Below are 8,931 nucleotides of genomic sequence, written 5' to 3'. Positions count from 1 at the left end.
CCTTATAAACTACACTTTGAAGATATCCCCAAAGGAAATAATCTGGTGAAGTCAAATCAGGACTACGAGGTGGCCAGTGGCGTATTTACGGGGGGGGGGGTCCAAGGGGTCCGGACCCCCCCATTGACTAGTGTCTCGTACATGTAAATTTTTGTGTTTTTATATGTTTAATAAAAACAAATCATATCATAGGATATGACATATGTCGATATGAACAATTTTGTAAAAAAATTTCGAAGCGTCAGTATTATCAACATTTTCAATTGTTATCATGATTTTTCGTTATCAGTTTGGTACCAAACATGGTTGAAAAATACCGAGTTCTTGGTTATTGAACAAACGCTCTGCTTTTATCAAAACAAATTAAATGATAGCGGTAGCCGGTAGATAATAATGATGACTGACGGTTTTTCTTATTTATGATTATGCATTACATGATCTTCAAAACCGTTCGAATTCGAAACTTCACTGTGTTGTTTTTTATTAATCTTTCAAAATGAACAACACACCTAAAATAACAACTTTTTTCACTGCGATTCGGTCTACAGAGTCCACTTGTAGTAGTGAGACCCCTAGCGAGACTGCCGAGACTTTGAATCTGAAAAGGTCTATCGACGAAGACGCTGAACAAAGTTTGAATAAGAAATTAAATTCTCAGGTATGTTACTGTTTAAAACCCGTATTTATTATTATCTTGATTATATAATTGAAATCTATAGTTGTTAAGCTTGCTTTCCTCATAGACCATAGTTGTATATTTTGCTAAATGCTTATACTTATTTTTTATATTGGCTGCCTTATGAAATTTGCTTGGCGGTATTTGACATTTAAATATATATAGAATGAAAATGTGAACAAAAATGACAAAGTTACGACTCCGCCTAATGATATTTGTTTGTTTGTAAATCGTTCCTTAACTGATAAAGAGAAAATTGAGGTAAGAATTAATGTAGTTTTTTTCTTACTTTTTTAAGCGTAATAATGGTACAAACTACAAATACATCATTCTCACGCTTCTAGTATTTGACTTAATTAACTACTAAGTACTTACAAAGAATTGTAATAAAGTAGGTTCTAGGCATATCACAATATTATTTTATTTATTTTTAGGTTTTGAAAAATGTATGGATTCCTAAAAAAGATTTTATTTTTCCTATACTGGATACGAATACAAAAAAGAATTTGCGATTTCAATATACTTGGTTAGAAAGATTTCCGTGGCTAGTATATTCGAAAAAAGAAGATGGAGCTTACTGCCGATATTGTGTAGTTTTTGCAAATTATGGAGGAATTGGAAACCAACCTTTAGGACAGCTTGTACTAACTGTATTTCGCAATTTTAAAAAAGCTCTTAAAGTAATAATCGCTTTTAATAATTTATGAAATGTTTATAGTTTAATGGCTTTCAGTTTAGTGCACTTTAGCACTTATACTTACTTGTGTTTAGATTTTTCTATTATGATAATATTTTGTATAACATAAAACCATTATAGGCATTTCAAGATCACACAAAGGCTGCTTATCACGAAATGAGTGTCTTAAAGTCTCAACAATTTCTAAGAATTTTATTTGATCATAAACAGCCATCAATAGTAGAATGCATTGACACTGATAGGTGATTTAACTATTTTAACAAAAGTGCCTATATATTATATTAAATTGTCAATAATGTCATCATTATAGATTGGCTAAAGTCAAAGAAAATAGAAAAAGACTTGTTCCTATTATTCAGTGTATTTTGTTGTGTGGTAGAGAAGAAATTCCTTTACGGGGACATCTGGATTTTGGTAAAATAGTGACAGATGGTAATTGAAATTATAATAACTCAATTTGTATATATAATTTGAATTAAATATATTTATTTCAACAATCAACAGATATAAATTCAAGAGAAGGTAAATTTCGTGCCATTTTAAAATATCGAGCAATAGGCGATGAACATTTAAAAAATGTGTTGGAAGGTTGTGGTAAAAGGAACAAATATACAAGTCCTATAATTCAAAACCAAATTATTGAAGCGTGCAATAAAATCATTCTCAAACAGATTGTTGATAAAGTAAATTCTTCAAAATGCTTCTCAATCTTAGCTGACGAAACGACTGATGTAGCTACGAAGGAACAGTTATCAATAAGCGAGCGTTATGTTGATAATGATGATATATTACATGAAGATTTTCTTCAATTTTTTGAAATAAACAGTTTGACTGGTTCAAGTTTAGCTTCATCTATATTGGATGGTAATTATTGGTAGTATAAATTATTATAAATCATTGTTGACTATTTAAAGTTATGATATGTTTTAATTTTTATTTCAGGTTTAAATGCTTGCGGTATTGATTGTGAACACTTGTATGGCTAAGGCTATGATGGGGCCAGTAACATGGCAGGGAAATTCAATGGTGTCCAAGCTGTAATTAGAGATAGCTATCCAAAGGCACTATACATTCATTGCTCTGCACATTCTTTCAATTTAGCAGTATGTACATCCAGTGATATAAAATCTGTTAGAAATTGTTTGGGAATCGTTGAACGGCTTTATGTATTTTTCAACACACCAAAAAGAAAAAATGAATTAATCAACGAAATTGAAAATAGTGACTCCATACCTAGTTCTAACGCTAGGACACTGAAAAAGCAATGTGCAACAAGATGGGTACAGAAATACGAATCATTGAATGATTTTGTTGAATTATTACCATTTGTGATTAAAACACTTGAAAACATTTCTTCTACGTGGGGTTTACTGTCTTCTGTAGATGCTGAAGTCCTATTAAAAAGTGCATTGGATTCAGAGTTTCTTATTTCATTATATGTTACTAAGGTACATTCTTAATTGAAAATTTAAATAAATATGTACTGCTTCTGCATCTAATTACCTAAATAATAAACATATTTTAGATTTTTTTTGCCTTTGGACTACCTGTATGCAAACAATTACAAAAAGAACGAATAGATTTAAAGCACACTATAAATATTATAGAAACATTACTTCAGTCTTTAAAAGAAATTAGAGAAAATGCTGAAAAAGAATTTCAAATTTTATTTGAAAAAGTAAAAGTAAGTAATTTGAGTTTTAATTAAAGTAATTCAATGTAGGGTATACATAATAATAAATAAACTTACAATATTAAAATAGAAGTTGGCAGATGTTATTGGAACTGAAATATCAAAGAAACGCACTGCTGGAAAACAAACAAATAGAGCAAATCCCCAAGTATCTTCGGTAGAAGAGTATTACAGAGTTACAGTGTTTTTGCCGTTTATAGATAATTTTATCTGCCAACTAACTTCTAGATTTTTAAATCATAAAAACGTTTTTGAAGGTAAAGCTATTTATTGTTATCTAAGTTTATCTCAAAACTCTAATCAGTATATTTAGTATCTAGTTCCTAGCGGCTAGCAGAAAACTATATAAATAAATAATTACACAATATGATTAATTAAACTATAATGTATTGGATATTTAATTTTTAGAAGTGTCTCTAGCGTAAAATTATTTTCATGTTAAAACAAGAATTGAAGATGTTTTATTTTATATGTTATAGGTTTTGAATGTTTGTTTAGTTCATCTTTTACTGATGAAGAAAGATTGGCATTTGAGAAATTAGTTGAGTTTTATATACAACCAGTTGAAAAGGATAATGCTTTTGTAGAATTAAAAATATGGAAAGTCAAAATAAGCAACGGAGATGTCAATACCAAAACTGGATTAGATGCACTTATGAAATGTTCGAAGACAGATTTTCCAAACATACATTTTTTGATTAAAATATTTTGTACATTGCCAGTATCTACGGCCACTCCAGAAAGATCATTTTCAACCTTAAAAAGGTTGAAAAGTTATCTTAGATCAACTATGAATGAAGTAATGTATTTAAGAAATATTTATTATAAAAGTTATAAAATTAGTATATTTGTAATTTGTTTTGTATTTAGGATAGGCTAAATGGACTGGCATTGATGTCCATTCATCGGGACATACCTATCGACGTGGATGCAATTATTGATGAAATGGCACTTACCCCTAGAAAATTAGATTTTGTTTTATAATCATGTTTTATTACAATAAATAAATAATTAAATACTCAAAAATTGTAAATTGTCTTATAAATATTATATTTATGTAATAAAGTGTAATTGGGGGGGGGGGGGGCGTGGGGGGCGAAGCCCCCCACGGCTTTGTATTCTGAAAATTATCTGGACCCTCCTCATGACAAATTCCTAAATACGCCACTGGAGGTGGCCAACATATTTCTGGACTGTATGTTCCCATCCATTTTGACCCAAATGTTGAATTTAAATACTGAATAACAGTGTCTTTATTATGGGCTGGAGCACCATCCTGCTGCCAAAGTAAATCTTTTCGCCGTGATAAAGGTACATCCTCCAAAAGAATAGGGAGATCATTTTTTAAAAAATTTAAATATTTATCACCATTTAAATTTCCAGAAAAAAAAAATGGGCCAATCAATCTGTCATAAAAATACCACACCAAACGTTAATGCCATAACGTTCTTGGAAATTCTTCTCTATATGCCAGTGAGGGTTACCATTTGACCAGTAACGCATATTCTGACGATTCACATTGCCATTATTGTGAAACTTTGCTTCATCGGTCCAACATATCCTTTCCAAGAATTGAGGATTATCTTCAATTTCAACAAGTACCTTGTGTTTTATACAACATAGGTTAATAAGAAAATTTTTAAAAATTAAAATTAAATAATATGTACCTTGGCAACCCAAACCAAGCGACGCTCACAATCATCAAATCTCAAATGCTGTACAGTGTGCCGTTTATATGGATGGTATTTATTTTTCTTTGCAATTCTCTGAACTGAACTATAAGAAATTCCTATTTGTTCTAAATAAACAATAATAAACCAAAATAATTGTATGTGTCTATGTTTTTTTTTGTATTTATTTTATTTACTTACTCGATAATAATCTTAAAGATATATTTGGATTTTCCTCAAACGCCTGTAAAACAATTTCTGAATATCCTTCTGTAGTTTTTGTTAATTTTCTTTTTTTTTGATTATTAAAACTCCCATTAGATTTTAAGTTTTGTTCTAATCTTGAAAATATGCTTGAATTTGGGACATGTCTCTCAAGCCCATATCGTTGACTGTATAATAAAACAGCTTTTCTTTTGTTTTTTCCACTTTCCAAAAAACATTCCCACATGTCCAATTTTTCGTTTGACGTGTAGAATTGTGACTGCAGAGATCTTAATACAACTTATTTTGTATATAATTTTAAATTTAAATACAATATTGGTATTAAAGTAATTTTATATTATATTTAATATTATAAAAACCTGTTTATTGTTATCAAAATCATGAGTAGGTAGGTAGGTACTTATTGTAATTTTTTTTTTATGGTATTATACACATTTATATTTTGGATTTTCCTAATAACTGTACTATACATAATATATTTGTATGTTTCTTAACACTTAAAGATTAATCTTGCACTTTTACCCATGTATCTTGGATTTTCCTAATTGTTTGTCGGTTCATTGTATACAGAGTGTATTATAACACTAGACAACATTTTAAATTATAAATATATGTATAATTAAATCAATTATTAGTTATTTCTTTATTTGTTAATATTATTGTTATTCTTTAAATACAAATTTAAAAAGTAATTGAGGTTTCTTTTGGTAAAAAAAAAAAAAAAAAATTATAATGAGGATTAACCATCAAGTAAACTTTAATTTATGTTACTAAGAACATTCTGTATGTATCATAATTGTACATGATTGTACCTTTATAGTTTGGTAATAAAGATATCTGTATACCAGGAATATTGTCACCATTTGGCATTTACCTCGAGAGTTGTTTTAAACATTTTGTTTATAACAAATATTGTTAGCTTTTGGCTTTTACCTTGAGTAAGTACCTAAAGAATTGTTTTCGAAAATATGTCTGTCACATTAACGGAAAGTAAGTTAACGGATAATGATTATATATTGTCACGTTATTTACATTACAAATCTGTTTGCAAAAAATTTGTAGAACACAATGAAGATTTAGAACAGGTAATTATTTTCTTTACTATTAGGCAGTGTTGTGAAAAATACTTTTAAAAAGTATTTAAGTAATATTAAAATTAAAAAATTAATAAAAAATTAAAATAAAGTATTCAAAATACCTACTTTTCAGAAATATTGGAAATAATCTTCAAATACAAAAAAAAATCTTTTTAGTTCTGAAATAATTTTTTATACCTAGTCAAAATAGCATTTAAGTACTTCTAAATAAAATATTCTAAATTTGAATACCTTTACTCAAATACTTTTCAACACTGCCATTAGGGCTAACATTTTAAATTAATAAATATTTTAGGAACTACATTATACAACTAAGAATAAGATGGAATTGAAAAATCTAGAACTGAATGATGCTTTAAGTCTTTTAGATGAAAAAAATAAAGAAATTAAAATTGAAATGGTATGTATATTTACATACAACATTATTCTGACCTATGCTAATCCGGAATTGTATTTTATATAGGTAGGGAATATAATTAATTGCTTTAAAAATGTTAGTTCACTTATAAGTTACATTTATGTAAAAGAATTATTTTTAAAAATGTTAATAGTTTTTAAAATAATGATTGGTTTATGATAAAACAAGCATCTTGTATAAGGGCCAACCCTACATCAAAATAGTATAGAAATTTAATAAATATTATTTAAAGACTGATGTATTTCAATTATTAACAAAATACCTTATATATGTATATTGTATAATTATTTAGAAAAAAATTCAAGCTAAAAACCATTCAATGCAAAAGGATTATAACCAAATTGAAATGGAAAATAAAATTTTTTCAGCAGAGATAATTGATCTAAAATCACAATTAGTAAGCAATAAAAACAATTGTTGATGATAAATGTATAATAATGTATAATGTTTTTATAAATTAAGGAAGAAATGTCTCTATCAAATAAGGCGAAAGTATTGGCTCTGGAAACGATCAAAACAAATAATGATCCGCAAGTCTCCACAATCTCCTGCTAATAAAGGGAGCATAGAGTCAAAAAATTTGAGAAAAGTATGTGAATTTATATAGATAATATTTACCTTAGGTAAACCTAAAGGTAACATATTTTAGGTTTTTAATAATAAATATCTATTTGTATTGCTAACATTTTACTAGTGCGATTCTTGGTGGTGTCCTAAACATTCCGATTTACAAATAATTAGTAAGCAGTTAGACATCAAAACAGCTAAAGATAAAGAAGAAATTGATAAAGCTCTAAAACGGCAGAAGTATTGGAGTAGTCAAGGACAGGTAATTCATTCATGTACAATTTTTTTTTAAATTTACTATCATATTGTTTTATGAACAATTATGTATATTTGAAACAAAATTAATTGGGCTAATAATTATTTTTAGATTAAAAAAAATAATAAGTAGGTACATAACCCTAACTAGAGTTTACTACTTCAAAGTGTTTTCTTTTTAACATTTTAAAACCAAATAAATACATTTTTTATAATTTAATATCATATTTGTAAGTAATATTCTACCTATAATAATAAGCTCATCATACATGTATATTATACATATTATTTTGTATATTTTTTATTCATTTTTTTCTTAACATAATGTTTATACTTTGATTAAAAACTTTTTAGATAAGATGTTGCGTGATTGATCGAAAAACAGGAGTTGACAAACATACAAAACCACCAAATTGCTGGATTCAATTCAAAAATGGTCTTAATTTGTCTGAGAAGTTTGAAAAATCTTTAAAAATCACAAACAATTGTGTAATATCTTCAGATAAAGAATTTTAATTTTTATTGTTTTAAAATATGTATTTAATATACAATATAATATGTATGTACATTAATTTAATACATAACTTTACTTAAATAAAAATTAATACAATATTAGACACATATTTATTCATTTTAAAATTAATAATTTTAATGTAGGTATTTAAAAAATAATTCATAAATATGTATATTTTACTAGAATTCAGGACTTAAAGCTAAGACTAAAGTAGTTAGAGGTCTATTCACACTTTTTTTTTTTAGTTTTAAATTTGTTGATGCCCTTCTCATTCAATGATTTCTATTCATTAAAAATAAATAGTAATCTATGTATATTTAAAAAAATATAGAATAGGTAAATTTTTAGATTACACAAATAAAGTGACAAGTAACACAAAAAATAACCTACATTAATTTTATATTAAATTTTTTTTGTTTTTATAAATAAGTACAAAATTAACTGAGTCTTGTATTATCAATCTTATGGGAGAAGGGGGGCTAAAGGCCCAGAGCCCCTTGTTCATAGTGCATATCAGACTTTCCATTTATGATTATATATTTTAATTAATATGTAGGTATTCTGAGATATAATTTTATATCAACATTTTAACTTGTGTGTGAATAGACCAAATAATGGACATTAAATAATGAAATTTAATATTAATTTATCAAAGGCAATGTACTCATTAGTTATCAATAATTTTACTTGAATATGAACGAATTTCCGTAGTGCAAATTTTTGCAGGATTTGGGTAAGGTCATAACAAATAAAAAATATTAACACTTAACATAGGTATCCACAACCCTAGATAAATTAATAAAAATTAAGTGAACATTGAACATACTTTTTATTAACTACACTAGATTACAACATATTTTTCGGGCTATAGAATATGATGGATGTACTATAATATTAATATTTAGCAACTTTATAAAAATTAATTTTTTTTTATTCTTATTTTTGAATATAGGTTAATTTTTAGTAAATATTTTTTTTATGATATGCCTACTTTAAATTCTTTTTTTTTTATTTTTTAAATTTTAACTGTTTCAACACAATATTTGTTTTTACAATTTTGTTATTATTTATTTATTTTTTTATATATTATTTTACAATAAAATTCTTTAAAATTACATA

The 8,931-nt window shown here is 26.7% G+C and overlaps 1 pseudogene; it reads left to right on the top strand.

The window, feature by feature from the left end:
• Nucleotides 1-496: 496 nt before the first annotated feature.
• LOC149059351 (52 kDa repressor of the inhibitor of the protein kinase-like) lies at nt 497-4,050 on the top strand (annotated as a pseudogene).
• Nucleotides 4,051-8,931: the final 4,881 nt, after the last annotated feature.

Source organism: Diuraphis noxia, unplaced genomic scaffold (genome assembly GCF_037042655.1).
Source record: "Diuraphis noxia isolate RWA-SAM2 unplaced genomic scaffold, SU_Dnox_SAM2 contig0001, whole genome shotgun sequence".
In the NCBI taxonomy this organism is placed as follows: Eukaryota; Metazoa; Arthropoda; class Insecta; order Hemiptera; family Aphididae; genus Diuraphis; species Diuraphis noxia.
The sequence above is the reverse complement of the archived record's forward strand: the minus strand, read 5'-3'. Positions and strand labels throughout refer to the sequence as shown.